The 20,406-nt window shown below is 43.7% G+C and overlaps 1 protein-coding gene across 4 annotated transcripts in view; it reads left to right on the forward strand.

Annotated features, from left to right (window-relative positions):
- BTBD3 (BTB domain containing 3) overlaps positions 1-20,406 on the forward strand; it is a 64,340-nt gene that overhangs the window by 24,014 nt on the left and 19,920 nt on the right. Inside the window, exon 1 of one of the 4 annotated variants that reach the window (XM_029593548.1) lies at positions 15,506-15,524. The exons of the other annotated variants lie outside the window; for them this stretch is intronic. The gene's annotated coding sequence lies outside the window, so the exon portion shown is untranslated. Of the gene's footprint in view, positions 1-15,505; positions 15,525-20,406 lie in introns of those variants that run through there. 4 annotated transcript variants of the gene reach the window in all.

Raw genomic sequence — 20,406 nt, forward strand, 5'->3', positions numbered from 1 at the left:
GTTTCCAGTCTCTCCCACCAAGTCAAGTGTAAAGGAGACCATTTAAGAGTAGCATTCCTAAGTTGTTGCAAAATCGATGATTCGCAATAAGTAATAGTGTCGCTAGGATCCGTATAAAAGTATATTCCCAGATATTTGAGGCCTTTAGTCATTTTCTGAATTTGGTAATGGGAAAGATCTAAAATTGCACCCTTATGATTGAGAGGGAGGAGCTCGGTCTTATGCCAATTAATCTTATAACCAGAAATCAAAGAATACTGAGAAATGAGAGCAAAGAGAGCATTTAAGGAAGACGAAGGTTGTGTAAGAAATAGCAAGACATCATCAGCATATGCAGAAAGCTTAAATGCGTCTGTTCCTATCGTTATCCCAGTTATATTAGAGTTGGCACGAATTGCCGTTAGCAGAGGTTCCAAAGCCAGGTTGAAAAGCAGGGGAGATAAGGGGCATCCTTGTCTCGTACCCCTATAAAGTGGAAAACAGGTGGATTTCTGATTGTTGATGTAAAGGTAAGCAGAGGGGAAATGATAAATATGTTTTATCCATGATAAAAAGGAAGGCCCAAATCCATACCATTGTAGTACTTGAAAGAGAAAAGGCCACTCGACGCGGTCGAAGGCCTTTTCCGCATCAAGAGATATGGCAACGGACGGCTCAGAATCATGAAATTGTAAATGACTCATATGCAAAAATAGGCGCGAATTGTTGGTGATTAATCGACCTTTGATGAAGCCAGATTGATCTGGATGGACCAGCAGCGGCATGAGATGGGATAACCTGGTAGCTAATATTTTAGCGAATATTTTATAATCAGTATTGAGAAGAGATATTGGGCGATAGTTGGAGGGGAGAGAATCATCTCTTCCTGGCTTTGGAAGAACTACCACACATGCTTCAGTGAAGGCAGAGGACATTTGTGGATTGCTTAAAAGAGAGACAAAGTAAGACTGTAAATGAGAACATAAAGACCCTTGGAATGCCTTAAAGAAATCAGAGGTAAAGCCATCCGGGCCCGGGGCTTTACCGGACTGCAATGAGGAGATAGCCGCAGTGATTTCTGTTACTTGAATGGGAGCATCGAGTTGAGCCCTCTGAGTGTCTGTCAACGTAAAATGAGGCAAGGTATGTAGAAAATCTTGTATTTGTGTTTCTGACGGAGAAGATTCGCTTTGATAAAGTGTTGCATAGAAGTCGCGGAAAGTTTGCAAGATATCTACGTCCGAAGTCAGTGTTTGATTCGTAGAAGATTGAATCTTTACTATCTTCTTTTTATCCAGCTTTTTCTTCAATAGTGAGGACAGAAGATGACCACATTTATTGTTTTCAGCGTAGTATCTAGCCTTGTTTTGAAACAAATGAAGTTCGACTTGATCACTTAAGGCCTGATTGTAGTGAAAGCGGGCTTTTAACAGTGGATGCAAAGTTTGAGGTGTAGGACTTTGAATATGCGACTGTTCCAGCTGTTCCACTTCCTTGAGCAGCCGCTGAAGATGAGCCCTTCTGGATCTGTTCTGATGAATGGAGTAGCTAATGATTTCACCTCTTACAGTAGCCTTAAAAGCAGCCCACACAGTGGGGGTTGGTACATCAGGGGAGTCATTGAATTGAAAAAATTCTTCGATTTTAGTAGTAAGAGTAGACAGAAACGTTGAGTCTGAGAGTAAAGACTGGTTAAAGCGCCATTGTCGATCGATTTGAATTGGCGTCTGGAACTCACAGGTAAAAGTGGTTGCCGCATGGTCAGATATTAAAATCGGATGTATTTTGGATGACCTAATTTTAGATATCAAAGTATGTGAGATCAAAAAAAAATCTATCCTCGAATAGGATGCGTGAGGAAAAGAATAAAAAGTATAATCAATGGCAGTAGGGTTGAGAGTTCTCCAAGGGTCAGAAAGACCATAGACCTGTGCTAGATGTCGCAAGGTTTGTGTGGATTTTGACAAAATAGGTTTAGCTGTGGACCGTTTATCTAAGATGATATCCATAGGTTGATTAAAATCACCGCCAATGATATATTGTGCTGAATCCATAAGTAAGATCTGTGCAAAAACCGATTGAAAGAAGGCCGGGTCATCTTGGTTGGGCGCATAAAGGTTTAGAAAGGTGTAGCGTTCATTCTGTAACAATAATTGTATAATATTCCAACGTCCATCAGGGTTTGCCGCTTGGTGGAGAACCTGGGCCCCTAAATTTTTATGAAGCAGAATAGCCGTTCCCCGTTTTTTCTTGGTAGCCTGACTATAAAAGACCTGGCCTACCCACTGTTGCTTCAATTTAGCGGACTCCACAGACGTTAGATGAGTCTCTTGTAAGAGAGCAATATCAGCATGGAGCGATTGCAGATATGTGAGAATTTTTTTCCTTTTTATCTGATGCGTGAAGCCATTGACGTTCAGTGACGCTATAGTAAATGTTGAAATCTTAGACGCCATAGATAAGGATCGTCGTATGGTTGCCAATATTTCTTCCTGCCAGTGTATTGTCCAAAAGATAGGGAGATGAGCCTTATGAGCAAAAAAAGAACAGTGAAAAACAGAAAAAAATAAGAAAACCTGTGAGGATAGAGGCCTCCAGGCACAGGAAAAAAAAACATACTTTAAGAAGTAGTAGAAGGCCTGAAAAGTGAGCCAGACAGTAAGTCACTGCAAACCTGAAAAATTAACAGTGATGGACCTCTAGATGGACAAGTGGCTCCTCGCCCTCCGCTGCCAGTCAGGTCGATGCGGTATTACTAGATCCGCCAGTACAGAGCCATAGCTTAATAGGTAATAAGAAGAGTCATATGAATATAAAAAGGGGCCTAACATTTCCCCTTCCAAAAAAAAAACCTAAATAGATCAAAGGCGAGGCATTCCTCGCCTACATATGTCCGGACTTCTTTTGTTCTCTTCATTCGGTTTTTGTTGGTCATTAACAAAAGTCCGTCCTTTCACAATATATGTACAAAAAGAAAAACAGAAACTCTAAACCAATGGAGAGGATCTATATGATGCGTCTCATATAGGTCTGCCGTCGTTAAGTGATAATAAAACAAAAGGTATCATTAGAAAAAACAAAAGTAGAAAAGCAGCTACCGATTCAGCTCGGAGAAGAATCGCACTAATGATGAACATAATCGCCAAGGGAAAAGCTGGGGAAGAGAAAAAAAAAAATCCCCAATCCAGTTCCAATGGGTCTCGTTGATGGATTACGCCAAAGCATATTGTCTAACATCCATTCAAGTTACCATGCCAGATATTTCATCTTGTTGTGCGAGATAGGATTCCGCTTCTGCCACGGTATGGAATAGCTTCGTTTGGTTGTTGAAGGTGATCCTCAGTTGTGCAGGATAAAGCACCCCATATTTTGCTCCTAATGCTTGAAGCCGGGGTCGCATCGCAAGGAAGGCCTTACGCCTCTCTGCTGTGGCTTTAGCTAGATCTGGCACAAATAAAATTGATTTGCCTTGGAAAGTGAGAGGAGCTTTGCTACGAGCCATAGTAAGGATGGTCAAGGCTTGAGGGAATCTCAAAGTTTTGAAAATAATCGGCCTGGGGTACTGCGAGTTGCGAAGAGGCCGAGATGGGACCCGGTGCGCATGTTCGATTTCGAACGGATGATCGAAGGTAATCTTCAATATAGATGGGATAAAACCGTAAAGAAAAGCCATCATATCTGTACCTTCTGCTCCTTCTGGGATCCCCAGAATGCGAACATTGCTGTGTCTATTTCGATTAGATAAGTCTTCTAGCTCCTGCTGCAGTTTCTCGATATCCTTTGTTATGCGTGGCATTGGCGCCGTAGCAAGCAATAAAGTAGACGTTTGCGATTCCAGGTCTTCTAGCTTTAGCTGAAAGGATCCCATTTGAGTAGTTACCGTTAGTAAATCTGCTCGAATCGCTGCTGTAGCGTCTATGTTCAGCTGAAGCATATCCTTCAATTGCTTGAGCTCAACTAATACCAATTCGGCCGACGCCATTGTTTTCGCGGCTGGGGCCTTGTCCGGCGACAACGGGTCCTGCTTTGCTCGTTTAGTGCCTGAGCCGGCCGCAAAAGCCGCCTCTATTTTCCCCGATTTAGGCGCTGCCATCTCAACGAAGAAGGAAAAATACAATTAGAGATCAAAAATTCAGTGAATAGGCTCTGCACGGCGATTTTCGTTAGGAGGCTGGACGGAGCAGAGAGCTTAGGCAGCCATCTTGACTCAGCGCTAGAGCGCCCCCCTAAACCATGTCTTTCTATATGTTCTGTGATTTTGATGTTTAGAACACTTTCCACTATTTTTCCTGGCACTGAAGTCAGGCTAACCGGTCTGTAGTTTCCCGGATCGCCCCTGGAGCCCTTTTTAAATATTGGGGTTACATTTGCTATCCTCCAGTCTTCAGGTAGAATGGATGATTTTAATGATAAGTTACAAATTTTTACCAATAGGTCTGAAATTTCATTTTTTAGTTCCTTCAGAACTCTGGGATGTATACCATCCGGACCAGGTGATTTACTACTCTTCAGTTTGTCAATCAGGCCTACCACATCTTCTAGGTTCACCGTGATTTGATTCAGTCCATCTGAATCATTACCCATGAAAACCTTCTCCATTACGAGTACCTCCCCAACATCCACTAAGATTTCATTTTATTTGTAGTTATGACTTGGAGGGCAATTTCTGTTTTAGTCTCCCTGCTGAGTCTCTTCTTGGGTTCTTGATAAGGAAGTGCCCCTTTTAAGAGGTAATTAGTGATGAGCTGCATTTTGTTTTCTTAATTTGTTCCATCCTGTTGGATAGCTTGTAAATAATTTAGAAAGTTAGAGCTTGATGCCTTATATAAGCAGGCTCACCATAGAGCTCCATGATAAGGAGAACAAGTTGAGTCAGTTCTGGTTTTGCTCGTTGTGTACATGGAGATGTAGTTCTGGTTTCCTCAATTGTGGTCCTCTTGTGCTTATTCTGGGACAAAACCAAGATTGGCTCAGCCTTTCCCACTCCCCACCCAATATGGCACTAAATGGTCACCTACCCATAAGGATTCATGTGGTAATTTAAAAAGAATTTGTTGCTGTCTTTTTGTGTGTGTTTTATTTTAATCTTTCTTTCTTTCCTCCTGCATATTTAATTCCTTTTCTTGCCCTTCCCATCTTGCCTCTCTCTCTAATATCTCCCCTCCCAAATGTTCTGCTCACTGCACGTTTCTTCCCATCCACTCCCCTGATTCAGCCTTCTCCATTCTTGGCTGTGATTGTGCTGTGGCTGGCACTGCACCGTGCGTCTTCTGGGAGTAGCACAATGCCAGCTACCACATCTGTTTTGGTGCTTTCCTGTAAACTGGGAAGAAGACACACCCCACACAGTAGAGCAAGTGTGATCATTTGCAGAGCAGAGGTAGCGGGGAGAGAGAAGGGATAGGAGGTGGCAGCAGTAGGGTAGTAGGTATTTGGGCCATCTTCTGCAATTTCTACAGCAAGGCCTAGAATCTGCAGCCAAAGGCAGATCCTGAGAAAAAGGAGGTCCCTACTGCGAGCTTTAGACATTAGCAGGGTGAGTTTCAAAAGTTGGTAATATGCTAGTAAATACTTGTATTCCCATGTAAAAATGGCATTTGAAGATGGTCTCCCCATGAAATGCAGGTGGTGGTATGTGTGCTATATGAGACTGCATGTTTTTACTTGTGTCGTAAAGTGGGGCTTGGGGACAGGTATAGGAAAATACACAAAGGGATTTTCATTTTTAAATCCCCAGGCATACTTTTACCCCATGTACTTTGCACCTGCGATGTATGTGGGTACACAAGTCATTGCAATTTCCCCCAAACTTTGAAAGAGAAATTCCATGGTGGGGTTTCCCTTGAAAAGTTGCTCACAGGTCCGTGGGTACAAAAAGTACCTGAGGGCCTGCGAGCACTATGGGGAGCAGGAAAAGACCCCCCCTTGGAGGCCAGTTTTCAAAACTATATTCCAGGGTAGATTGGCTCACTGAAAATGTGCCTTTACTCAGTCCGGCCTAAAGTGTGCACGGAACTGCTCAACCCCTGCGCTTTCAGCCGGGATTGCAAGGTGGTAGCCCCGGGTTGGGGGGGTGGGCGCATTTCGGGAAGATTTGGAAAACAACTGGCGTACACTGGATTTTCAAATCTGTGCACTTTTTCCCCAGCAAAAGGTTTGCCCGCAGAGAAAGCAGGGGCAAAGCCCATGGGGTCCTTTACACCCGTGGACGGTGTTCAAAGGCAAACTACAGACTTATCTATTCTTTGAAAATTGGGTACATGATACCTGCAGACTTTGGGGGCTGTTTGAAAATTGCTTCTTTAATAGTTTGACTTGCTCTTTTTTTAATTAGGGAAATGTTTTAAACAGTCTGCTCCGAGTATATTGCTGCTTTACCTGCAGAAAACTGACCGAATGATGTGCATGTAAAATTGCAACATACACATTGCATATGTGAACTTTTCTGTGCATAGGGGAAAGGCATTCCAGGGGGTAGAATCTGGTCCTGGTCGGGGGGGGGGGGAATTGTGCACACACATTTTGATTTTCAAATATATGTAGTCAAGTTCTCTCTAAAAATAATGCATGCCAAATGTATGTAATTTACTTTGAAGTGTCGGGGGAATATAAATCCAATTATTATTATCTAATTGTGCTGGGATAATTTTCAAAGCAAATTTATGCACATAAATTTGCTTTGGAAATTGTTCGAACTTGTGTACACATTTGTCGTTTAATTTATGTGCAGTGTTACAAAATTTATCGTAAAATTAGAATTTCATTTTGGTGTATCACATTTGACAGGTCCAACAGTCCATGTACTATACCGGTGATTATTTCATGTTCTTTTCCAAAGGCATTCTTAAAATATGCTTCAGTCAATCTCCACCTGAACGATGAATGACAGGTTACATTTACCTCCGGTCCTACAAGAAACAAGGGGGCACCTTTTCACAGACTTTTAATTCTGATCACAAATCTACATTTTACATTTGGAGACCACCCCCCCTTGTCATGTAATTAGTACTGATATTTTATCAGCAGTACAGAAAGCCCAAGAATTGCTGAGCGCCTAATCTGACAGGTCATTCCTTCTTGTGTAATTTTTTTTTTTTAGAGACCGATCTTTTACCGTTCAGATTTGTCGGTGTGTTGAAATAGCCACGTGTCCCCAAGTGTATAATGTAGAACATTTTATTTCTAGTGTTCTTCATTTTGTTCTGTTTCTGTGCAGCTGTTTTTTTGTGACAGACAGCTAGCAGGATCTTTTTTATGGTACATTACAGCAGCAGGGCTCTGCAGTCATAAGACATGGCTTGACATCCATAGCCGCCAGATGAAAATATGCTGGCCTCATTTTGAAGTATAAGTAGGATAAAATATTCCAATTATCAGCAGAGCTCTCTGGTATGGAAATGTAAACTGCTTTCTGTTCCCCATAGAGAATCCCATGTTTAGTTTGCTGATGATTCAAAAGGTTTTTCAGTGCCATTTTTTGGGTTGTTTTTTTTTTATTTTTGTAATTGCAAGTTTTTGGGTTATGCTTGATTGCATGTGATGGGTTTTTTTTTTTTTTACATTTCTCCATTACCCTTCTATCAGCCACACAATCCTGTCAGCCAGATGTTTGATCTAAAGTCAAAAGTTACAGTGGAGTTTAAAAAAAAATGTTTGAGTCATCTTGGCATGCCCTTGTTTTAAAAAACAAAATAGCATAACTCATTTAAGGAAGCGTCGGGATTTTAGGTTTTAGGAGACTGTGCAATATGAGGTGTGTGTGCTGACACAAAGCGGTGCAGTCCCTGAGGGGGAGGTAGCAGTGAAGTGTGCCTCTGTGTACAAGGCAATGACCTGAGCTAGTCGCATCTGTTTTAATAGAAAGTTCTTGACAGAACATTCAGGCATAATTGTATTTGGCACTTCCTGAGTGAAAATTTAACACAGTTTTCAGAAACAATCTTGTATGGCCAAGTCAGTAGTATGTTCACAGAGTACTCTGCAACGCTATGTACAGCAGAAATTTAGTTGTACGTCAAGGGGAACCTTGTGGGGGAGGGGAGGGGGGAAGAAGTTTGGGAGCCACTGTGATAAGACCGTGCTGCATGCGGTTGTCTCATGCATCGTAAAGCTGGGACTTGGTAATGGAATCAATTCTTCAGTGCCTGGGAAAATGTTCCTTTTCCTGCCTTGCAGTCAACACAGATCCTGAATGCATTTAAATAAAAAAAAAACTGCTGAAGCAGGATTTTTTTTTTTTTTAAAATAAGACCTTGCAGAATGGGGAGTAGAATAAATACCTGACTTGATGCATGGGATATAGTAAATGACTGCTGATTTCTATTATGTGTTAGTTTGGTCTCTCTGTGCAAGTTTGCATTGCCCCTTCCTTTTCATTCTCTCTTACATCTGCTGCAGGAAGTTAGGCAACTGTTGTTAGGAAGTTAGGCTATTTTAGAGATCCCTTCTTTGTTAGGTGATACCAAGTTCACTGACTGATCTTGAGGAAAGGTTAGATTAAAGTTTCCTTTGATTCACCAAAGAGCTAGAATGAGAGGTCACATTGACATTTTAATGCTGGATAAATTTGGTACAGTGGGTCAACAGCCAAGTTGTAAATGAATGACGTTTTTATGTAGCTGCAAAAGATTAAAATTGAAAAAGCGAAGCACCGATCAGTCTTATCGTTGGAAGTATGGTATATAGAACTTATAAGAATTTTATAAAGTCATAAAGTAGTATGGTCTGGTTGCCATGTTAGTCCACTTGAATGCGCAGAAATGAATGTCAACATACCTTTATTAGAAAATACTTTTTTATTGGACTAACTTAAAACATTTCTTGATTAGCTTTCAGGAGCTATACTCCATTAGCTCAAAACAGAATCAGCAGATAAAGCCTAGTGTTGTCTGAATATTCACAGATTGCATTACAGCAGTATTTTGGTGAGAGGGGAGAGTGATGTAATGTTAGCAGAGTATTGAAGACTGACAGGAAGACAGGGCTATGTCCCCAGTAATGGCTGAGGAAACTTGTGTCCCTAAATACATTTTATGTTTGTTATGAAATGTCTGATCATAACAGTTTTGAATGTCGTGGATATTTCTGAAATTCCCTTTTAGTATCCTGATCATAAGGTCATTGATGCAATCAAGAACTCTAAAACTGGATATAGACATTGGAATGAGGTGGGCCACAGGGGCCATGGCCTCACCAAAATCTGGTCCTTCCCACAGAATCACTGTAGGAGAGCCAGAGCTAGGTTGGGCAAGAAGGAGCTGCTCAGTGGCAGGAGGGAAGAACAGCAATGCATCAGTTGCATTCTCCACCTCAGCAGCTCGAGGCTCAATTGTGCTTTGAATCACAAGGGACTCTGCAACTACATGGTTCAAAGCAGCAGTTGGGCCAGGCAGCAGAGGAGAAGGGTGACATGGCCTGAGGCACCATTGTTTTCCTGCTCATCACTGAGGGAGAAAGGAAGACAGAGCAAGGGGAGTGGGGCAGGGGAGGAGAGGAATGGAGAGAGAGAGTGTGGGGGCAAGGAGGGAGAGAGAGAGAGAGAGACCAGCAAGGGGCACAGGGATGGTGGAGAGTGGGTGAAGCTTTGTAGGGTTGCCCCACCCCCAATCAAAAGGCATTTCATTGCCCTGAAACTGGATGTAAAATTGCAGGTGCATTGAGTGAAACAGTAAGCCAAACCATTTTCCAGTAGCTTGTGATGATCGAATAAGGTCAGTAGTAAATCTACCAGAAAAATCGAGGAATTATCCAGATGATTTGTTAGGAACCTCAGTCTGCTGTAAACTAGTATAGAAAACACAAATTTACTTGGTTTGTTGGTTTAGTAGAGTACTGCATGACATGCTATAACTTCTGAGCAGGAAAGGACATTTAGCAATCACTATATAATTATGTAGTGCCTCTGTTATTTCTTATCTGTTAAGTCTATGATAGGTGTTAAAAACCTTACAAAAACTTAATCTTAAATCAATAAAACAATTTGGGGGAAGGAAGAATTGGCTTAATGGCTGTGCTGTGCAGTGGACGACATGGGTTCAATTCCTAGCCCAGGATTCTGGTGTCTGCTGGGGATGCTGTGGAGGGAACATTCACACCTAGGGGTGAGGAAGTTAATGTAGACTTGAGCTGATTCCAGTGTGAACTGTGATCTGTAGCTTTCTCCGTCGATAAGGGATGAATTCGCCATGACACATGAGTGGTGTTATCAGATGGCACCAAACAAAACCAACTCTTCTAGTTTAGTAAAAATTTGACTGAACAAGTGTGATGGTTCCTGCATGTACACTGTCTGAGCCCCTCCATCTCATTTTTGTCCAAACTTCCGCACGGATGTTTTTTCTATTGTTTTTTTTGTCTGCCTCGTTGCAGCTAGAAATTTTGTTCTTGCCTTGCTGCCTAGGTAGCCCCTCAAAAGCACTTTTAAGTGCTACCAAGAAAAGAAGGCAGAAGGTCTAAGAAGAAGCCAGCAAATACAGATTCAAGACCTACATTTTATGGGCACTGGATGTCTATCAAAGATGCCCACAAGCCTTGCTATAAGTGCTTGAGCCTGATCATGGCGTAGTTAATTGCTAAACTGTGGTCGGATGGATCCCAGGACTCAACAGTATCGGGCTTCGAAGATATGGGATCTCTGAAGAGCACTTAAGGGTAAGCACCGAGACTAGTCCAGACACTGGTGCTAATATTCGTCCTGGAATGAGAACTAAGTCTCTCTTTCCCTTGCCTCCCCTCCCTGAAATATGATGCCAGCTTTTGGATCCACCTAAGGCCTGTGGTTGGGAGAGGTACAGAAGCACCTGGCACTGAAAAAATCATGGAAGATGGTACCTAGGTGGAATATGTCTCCTAATCAGAGCCTAAGAAGACTAAGCAGCATGGCCTATGGCTGTGGGGCCATCACTGGCACCTAACACTACTGGAGCTGCATCAACATAATGCCTTCAATATTCAAGGTGCAGAAAGTGCCCTTTGCATTGAAGCATCTGTTTATCCAGATTTTAACCCATCCAAGGCATCATTGGTAGTGTTAACGCAGAGCACACACTCTAAGGTGCTATTGGTGCAAAGGCTTGAGATGCCAGCATTGATTCCTTCTATGATACAATTTTGTTACTAGTTTGTGTCCATGAGAGAGTTGCTGGACAAAATCGCCCAGTGCGGACATCAGTTATCCCGGTGCAGAGTGAAGTCAGGTCGGCATGGAATGCCTGATCTTTCATTGTAGCCAAGTACATCAATTCTTTTACAGCAAAGTAATGAAGACCCTATATGGGTTTCTGAAGAGGATGTCTTTTCTCCAACTCTGGCCCAGAGAGTACAGCAGCCAGTGGACAAACTCATTGAGTTGTTGAATTTCTTTTTCCTCCTTGACTCCTGAAGTGGGGAGAGGAAACTTCTGTACAAAATAGTAGATAGGTTCCCGCTAACTGGAGCCCTTCCTTGTTACACACTAACACGTTGCTCACCACAAAAGTTACCGGCTATAGGAATTAGCCCTCAACAAATGAGAGAGTCTTCTCCTGTGATTAGGGAGTCCCATCTTGAGTCAGAGGATGTGGGAAAGAGTGTCAGCTAGCTCATCTTTCCTCCTGGGCATGTCTGCTCTGAGGCAACAGAGATCTCACCTTAGTTGCCATCTTCTTCATCAGGGTCATGGGTCAGTATTTTCCCCTTGTTAGGATCTGAGGAAAGATCAACTGGAATTTGAAAGAGAAAGACATCAACTAAAAGCCTTGCAACAGCCACAGTTAAAGGTTGGGCCTAGTTTTTGTCAAGTCTCAGGCCTTACCGTGTAGCAGCCCCCACGCTACACGAGCATTCCCCCCCCCCCCCCTCCGAAATGCCCCTTCACAATTGTAAACAATACAATACATCTGGCTCGGGTTTTCCGCCCAACTGCGACGAACATTCAGAAATACAACAAAACATGTACATACATTACCACAGGGTGGGCGGGAGGGAAGCAAGAAAAACAACCACCCGCTCCGCTGCCGAATTCCCAACTGACCTGCCAGCCCCAGCTACACTGACTAAACCACTGAAAGGACCGGGCCCGACCCAGGAGCAACGCTGCTGACCCCAGGCTGCCGGGCCGCAGCACTGGGTTCGGAAACCCGTCTGCCCACCCCGATAGGCCCAGCACTACCACTGCTGCCCGCAAGGGGAACTCGCCTAAGGCCCCTGCCACCCCTGGGGAAACCTGAACCCGGATGACCCCCGCTGCGGCGTGGAGCCGAGCCCCCTTGCCGCTTCCGCTGCACCAGGGGGAGCCAAGTCCGGGGGGGGAGGGAAGCGCCCCGAGTAAAGCGCGCACCCCGGGAATCCGGCAACACCGCGGACAACCCTACCGCCGGAGGCGAAAGTCCCGATGGCTCCCCAAACCCCGCCCCTCCAGGCGCCACAGCAACGACGCGCTCTGGCGCTCCCCCTTGACCGAAATCCCCTGAAGACGCCGACGCCGGCACCACGCTGCCAGTGGGAGGAGGCTGCGACCCCCCCAAGGCACCTCCCATAGGTAAACCGAAATGGGAGCCAGGGCTAAGGGGGTAAGTCGGGGCTTCGGGCTCCGGCCCACTCTCACCGGAGTCCGAGGGCAGCAGCGCAGGAGCGATAGGGGGGGATGTGAACAGCCGCCGACGGGGTCGCCCGGGCACGAGCCCTGCGAGTACTCACCGGGGAAGGTAAAGCCTGACTCGCCGTACCCGGCTCCCGACCCGGCTTAGGCAAAGTGCGGGAAGTAGCCCGCACCCTCGACGGACCTGATCGCTCTCTCGCCCGCCGCATGACGACACAAACACCAAGGCCTCTAACCCGCGAAACGTGAAAAACGACCGCAGCAGTTGTGAATTTGACACCGGCAAGCAGCAAGAAAAACAATCGCCCGCTCCGCTGCCGAATTCCCAACTGACCTGCCAGCCCCCAGCTACACTGACTAAACTCTCCGGGAACCAATACAGAGCAGCGTTTAATCGTGCCGCGCTATCATTGGCTCCCTTACCCCTTAGCCTTTTCCCGACCCTGTCGCCGTTGCCTAGCCACCCGCTCGCGCCCATGTTAACTTCGGCGCCCCCAGATAAACTCAGTTCGCCTTCCCTAACTGTAAGATGTTGTCAAGGCAACTAACATACAAGCCAATGCAATATCAGTGCGTGTTAAAAGGGCGCTCATGATTGAACGCCCACTCCCTTAACATGCGCTGATCCACCTCTCCTGGGCACCCAATTTAATATTTTTGAGCGTTCCTTTTCCTAACCTGACTGCTGGCACCTTTTAATTTTTTTTAGGGGTGGCATTTCTAATTTTTTAGTTCCTCGACTTAATATCGCCACGATATTAAGTCAGAGGAAGTACAGAAAAGTAGTATTTTCTGCTTTACTGTACACATTTTGGGTTCCTCCAAAATTGATGCCTGTTCGGGGCAGTCGTTAATTTTGGCGAGTAAAAATGTGTACGTCGGGCGCACTTTTTTTTTTTTTTTTTTTGCATTGGGGGGGAATAGATAATAACTTCAACATGCATTTACAAGTGATGAGCGCTGTTACCTACGCACGTGATTGGATGCATGTTTTGGACACGCCTAACCCCTGTTTTGCATGGTACTTATGTTCTTAGGTTTTTATCATGGTATCGGACTGGCTGTCCCAAAGGATTTGTTCCAATACCTTTTCTCCCTTTCTTCATTGAGGCTTAGTATTTCCTTGGTGAGAATACTCCTCCATGACATTGCAGCAATTTAATTTATCTTTTTAAGATTTTCTGCAGTATTTTAAAGAATTTTGTCAAGTGTTCAAAATGATTTGAATTTTGTATGTTTATGCCTATACAAGTGACCGAGGAGAAGTTTTTGGTTCAATTACTTTGTATTTTATGAGTGGTTACAGCCTCCAGTCTGCCTAGTGAAATGTATGTTTGAAGGTAGGATGAATTTATGTATTAGACGGAGTATAAAATATAGGGTTGAGAGGTTTTGTGACATTGTGAAAGAATACTATATTGTGGTGGTTTATATTTATGGACGCCCAGTGTCTGAAATATAACATCTGGGGTCGGTCATTGGATGAAAATTGAATTCATGTCTGAATAATGTGTTGGGAATACGTACTATAAACATTACAAGCATATAACTGTGGTTGGGACATTATACCACAACGCACTCCAGTAACCATTGTTATGTATATTAGTTATGTAATATCCCCTGATGAAGCCATTGGTGAAACAAAAGGCCTTTGTTGCGTACACAGAAGGATTGCAACAGGGGCATATGAAAATGTATTTGGATCTTTTCTGTTGTATGGATGTATGTATATCCATGTTTGGGGTAGGACACATATGTTTGTGTAACTTTTGATAATAGTTTTTATGCCAATTTTGTAATAAACGGTTGATTATGATATATGGGTATCTGGATTTGTTAATTATATAGGCAATACCCGTTTTACCTTTTTTTTTTTTTTTTATATGCTATCCAGTCAAAAACAGATTTCAAAATTCCTCCCTGTTCCCTGGCTAGTTTGTCCGGGTAACTCATTACGTTGGGTAAAAAGAGGCGGAGCCGAGAGGGCAGTGAATGCTGATATTCAGTGCTTACCCATCTAAAGTTATCCGGGCAAGTCTGGTCGGGAAAGTAGATATCCTTAAAATTACCCGGGTAGCTTTTTAAGCGGGTATACCCAGAAGAATATTTAGCTAGGCATTTTCTGCTGAATATCTGGGTAAAGCTCCCCGGGTAACTTTCCCTCTCGCTGGCCCACTGAATATTGACCTCATCGTGTCTTAAAGCAGTGTTGTCTCCTTCACCCACACACAAGAACGTTGTTAAAATTCACTTGCCCCCAGAAAATGTTTTGTCTGCTTATTCTGCTGGATTTGATTAATGGCTTTCTGGTTTTTTTTTTCCTGTGGAGGTCTTGCCGTGCAGCATTCGTTCTTTCCATTTCTAGCCAGCACCTTTGCAGTATCTGTAGACTTTCCCCCTTCATTTTTCATGTGTATCCAGTTTGAACTGGAGTGCTATAATGCAGAAGGGGGAGGTATGCTTACAAATTGGAAAAATTTGAATGGCTTTGGCAGCCATGTTTAAATTTAATTGCCAACAGCGTTTCATAAATATTTTTCGATTAATTCTGAGAACGATGATAAAAGAAGTTTGGCTGGGTTACTTAACCTTAGAGCTAGAAGATGAATGTAAGTGCCATGCTAATTAGATAAAACTGAATTAATCAGAGATAGCTGCTTTTGAAATGCATTTGTACTCTGTGTGATATTTTTAAGGTACATTGTACAAATGCTTTTGGCCTTTATTAACAATTTACTGGTAAATAACTGGCAGCTATTTGTTTGGAATAGTGGAATCTGATGTAGTTGTTTGTGTTGTGTTATGGGTTGTCATTTCTGATGTAGCAAATGTGAACCAGGCAGAAGCAGAGTTGGGGTGATTTTGTGACCCTTGCTAACACATCTGCTCCCAAGGAAGACCACGAAGTTTGGCAGAACCGCTTGGACTTTCAAAACTAATTACTTCGCAGTAATGCTAATTGATATCTGTGAGTATTACCAGCAATATGTACTTCTGAAATGCACAGAAGGCTCAGTTTGCTATTAATAATACTTGTTAAAAGTGTAATCTGTTTTGATCAGTCATTAGCAGTTGAACAGCTCTGGCTTATTTCTTATGCGAGCAATTATGTAAGTAAATTTAATGGGCATGGGGCAGAATACTAGGAGGAGGGGGTTCTTGCCTGTGCCCCTCCAGTGATGAGGGAATACCTTCAGTTTGGTGTATTATGCGTGTGTGTGTCCTTTGCAGCCGCTATTTTTTACAGGTTAAACATAACTTTTTATACCTTTTTGCTGATCAGTGAAATTGAATTTCAGATTAGGCTGTGTCCTATTTGAAGCTGATTTCATGAGTGACTCAAACTAGTCAGTGCTTGAAATAAACCAAATAGTCCATGTACAGTGTTGCATTGCAGCCAGTTTCTCTTACTTGGCCAATTCTTTCTGTGAAGCCTCTTTTAGCAGTCTGGACCAAGGCCCACTTTCGTAAAGAGTTCTGTGGTGCGTCCTTTCTTGAAATGCTGAGAGCGTGAAAAGAGGCGAAGTTAGAACAGGGGTGGGCAAATGATTTTGCGCTGGGGCCACATTACAAGTTATCGAGCGCAACAGGGGATAGAGGGTGGTGGTGGCGTGGCATGGCGGGTCCTCGACCAGCAATCAAATCTCCGCCACTTCCTGCAGGCGTTTCAGTATCCTGCAGGCTTAAGCGCCATCATTTTTAGCACCCAAGGAGCCCCTTCAATCACGAATCTCCAGCCTCTACCAAAATCAGAAAAACCTTCAACCCAACAGGTAAAAAGCATTTCCCCAGCTAGCAGACTACCTCACCTTAGTCACAAATGCAGTCCAAAAATGATAAACTGGACTGGAAACCACTAAAAGCCAGACTCCTATGCAGTGCAAGAAATCAAAAACAGAAATATCACCATTCCTTATAAAATAAAGCCCAGTCAGAGTATAGATTTGGATTAGTAAGGGGAAGGAAACCTCCTCCCTTATACAAACCTCCTCCCATATACACACACTCATTCACTCACACACACACTCATGCTCCCTTCTACCCTCTCTTCTCACTCCTCTCTTCTACTTCCTCCCTTTCACTCACCATCAGTCATTCATCCTCTTTCCTTCCGTCACTAACCCCCATACTGCCACTCGCCCGTCAATCCCACTCACTCCTCCTTCACTCCCTCTCATTCAATCCCTTCATTTCTCTACCCTCCTATTCCTCCCCTTCCCTCTGTCAGTCACCCCTTCTCACCCTCTGTTTCTCATTCTCGCCCCTTCCCACTCAGTCACTAGCCCCTCTCTCCCACATACTCACTCATTTCCTTCCGTCACCTCCCCTTCTCACTCATATCTGTCCCTTCCATTTCACTCACCATACTCATCACTTTCCCTTCTTTTCCTCTCTGTTCCTTCCTACACCTCCCTCTCTGTCTCTTCCCTTACTCCATCACTCTTCACCGCAGGGCCTCTCCTCGCTGGCAAGGCGTGGAAACCCTGCCAGCGCTGATGCAGCATGTTTCTCCTCACGCCGACCAACTGGGTTGCCTTCTTGCTGGCGGGGAGTGGAAATTCTGCCAGTGCCACAATGCACCAGGTCTTTCCTCGCTGATCAGAGATGGAAACCCCACCAGTGCTGACGAATGGGGTCTTTCCTCGCTGCTGGGGGGGTCCTCACCAGCACACCAACGAATGGGGGCTTCTCCTTGCATTAAAACGTGCCGATGTTCCAACCTCCCTGCTCAGGCATCATCAAGGGAGATAACTTAGCCTTTGAGGATGATGTTGGGCAGACAGAGTATCGATGGGCTGCACATCATAGAAAGTGTCCAGGTGATAAGCAGTCCACATTAAAAACCTTTAAAGGCTGGTTTTGTCCCGCGAGCTGTAGTTTGCCCACCACTGAGTTAGAAAATGAGCATAAATTTATACCAAGCCCACAGTTTATCATGCACTTAGCTTCACCAGGTTTGTCCAGACTGGCAACAGACCAACAGAAAGCAGGTAAGAGATTCCTCATCTGCTAGGCCGTTGTCAGTCTGATGCATGTAGTGTCTTTTTGGGTGGTTAAATGTAGCCAGCAGAATTCTTCTGAATGGTTTTTTCCACTATTGCCTGCCTGCCAAAACAATAAGGGGCCAATATTCAAAATCCCTAAAACAGCTAGCGTGTCGATTAAAGTTAGTAAGTTATTTGGGATATTCAGAAGGATAAATAATCTAGGATTAAAGTTTATCTGGCCAACTTTTGAATATTGCCGGTTAGGTTTAAAGTCATTTGGAGTCATGTAGACAGATAACTTTAGGCTTAATCGGCTGTATTGAAAAGAAAATAGCTGATTAAATGGCAAAGGGAAGAGAAGAAAATATGGTGTGTGCTTGCAGCCTGAATTGCCATACCCATAATCAAAATGTTAAAAAAAACCCAAAAACACCCCAGGCAGGCCAGGCCGAGCCCCTACCACCACTACAACCAAACCCCCTCCAAGTGCAATTTAAAAAGAAAAGTGGTAGGGGTTCATTGGATGGCTTCCCCCTGCCGCCTGCCTGGTTTACCGAAATAAACAGTTGATGCCCCTGCTCTCCCATCCACCCTTGATGAGTAAGAACTTTTTTAAAAAGTTTACATTTTTTGGTATAAATGTATTATTCCTCGGGGGCCTTGATTTATATTCTTCTATTCTGGCAAATAAAGGGGGGGGGGTGATTTACTAACCCGCAGTTGGGGAAATGACACAAAATTCAGCCAATGGCCAACCATCTTCCTAAAAGGCCCCCTCCCCCCCAAAAAATGTACACAAAATCATGCATTCTTTTCCCCTGACTTCCCCCCCCCCGATCATGTTCAAAAGCAAATGTATGTGTATAAACTTGGGTTTATGCATGTCAGTCCTTTTTGTTAGAAACAGATGACCCAAAACAACACACAACCACCGAGTCACCATACCTCTGATTGAAAAAAACCCACAGATGGCCAGTTCTTAATCCTTAACCCTTCTGTGAAAATAGCGATAGTTAACTTTTGTTGCGCCTCAGGGGGATAAACTCTTCCCATAATTCCTGAGCTGCGACTGAAAACTCTGATCTGTTATGGGCTGAGCGTGGTCCTCTAGGTAGGCATTCTTAATAAACGCTCCTGAGAGTGACAGAGTGACAAGAGATCCCACTTGGGAGCACAGCACTGTAATCTGTTGCCACTTGTGCCGTCCCCTTACCTATAAAAAGCAAGGGGCCAAGGAGTTTAAACTCGGCTGTCGCTGCCAGCAGCAGCCAGTGTAGAGAGGCGGCGCCTGCTAGCACCCTGGCTGCAAGGTTCTTACAATAGTAGTTTGTGAATGAGCCTGGACGGTAAGCCAGCATACAGCATTGCAATGATGGATGAGGCTCACCGCCAAAATGGGCATCATCAGTATAAACGAATGCAGAACTAAAATGAGCAGGGGTTTTTCAGGGAGATGAGTTGCCATTCTTGGGCTGCAGTGGGGGCAGAGTCGAGCTCTATAATTGGGATTATAGACCCATTCTGCCACCTACCTGGGGTGAATCTCTAGAATTTTGAAAACGCAACAAATAGTGGTCAAGTTGCTTTTCTTATGACAGGAAATATTTGGAAAAAAAAAAATCTGCTTTTTGACTGCAGTTCACCAAAAGGTCTGAACCTCCAGCAATTAACTGACACCCCCCCCCCCCCGCCCCGACTGTATCTTATCTGCTTTTTTTTTTCTTTAGGGAAAGCTCTCAATTCCAAAGCCTTCAGATGATTCTGGGTTCTTTTGACTGATTATATCCTCCTCTAAGAGGAAGCGTGAAAGGATTCATCACTCATTTATTTCCACAAGGCTTAGAAACCATGGTAGTCTGGCCAGATCCTTTTGCGGCATCTATTTTTCCTACCTCCTTTCCCCTCAAAACCATGAAACAAGAATGTGCGGCACAAGTTGCTCTACTGCCGACACAGTGCATTCGTAGCCACTACCCAGAGATTTCTGAATCAGCTAAGAAAAAAAAAGAAAAAAACCCCTACAAACCCCTGTTGAAGCAAGACACACTGTAAGGTTTGAGTAACTATCCATCACCTGAGTATGGACAGGAAAATTCTTGGATTAATTGCCACTCTCCTGATTATAGGCAGCGTCTGCTCAGCCACTCCACTTGTGAATTCATTTTCTCCCATAAACAAATGATTCTGTTCACCCTAGACAGAATCCTTTTGTCCCTCTTGTTGAACTACATTAGTATTACCAAAATGTTTGATATTTATGCAGATTTCTTTTGCACTATTTCTTGGCTGAAAGGTTACTTGATTAGAGCATTCCCCAGTGCTCTTGTTTTCTGAATATTTATGCACAGCTTTCTTTCTACCCGAGGCCAAAGTCTTTGATCTAAAAATTCTAACATAGGTCCTGATCTGCTAAAGGGTTTTTCCCTATTTGGTGTCAATGGTAAAAATACTTAGTATATCAGGCCTTCAGTGACTTCTCATCTGAACAAACTCACATCTGTCAAACTGGTTATCCATTTTTTTTTCTCAAAAGGTGATTCTTTCTAAACTCTCTCTTACAAGGTCAGAAAGTAGACAACTAAAGACTTGAATCCGCTTTCTCAGCAGCATTCATCAATAGATGTTATGCTGTCATATATGGCACCTGGCCCATGATACCATCTGTTTTCACTTCTGTGAGGCCTAATAGGCATAAGCACTGCTCTGCCATCACTGCTTTTTTGAGATTTCTGTGTCTTAATGCTTCCTTTAGATGGGTCACTTGATCCTTCAGCAGTGTTATATTGTTCCGAGTAAGAAATTCAAATGATACAATTTTTTTTCAGATGGCCAAGGATATGAGTTCTCCCAGTTGATGATCCA

Source organism: Rhinatrema bivittatum, chromosome 3 (genome assembly GCF_901001135.1).
Source record: "Rhinatrema bivittatum chromosome 3, aRhiBiv1.1, whole genome shotgun sequence".
NCBI classification, from domain to species: Eukaryota; Metazoa; Chordata; class Amphibia; order Gymnophiona; family Rhinatrematidae; genus Rhinatrema; species Rhinatrema bivittatum.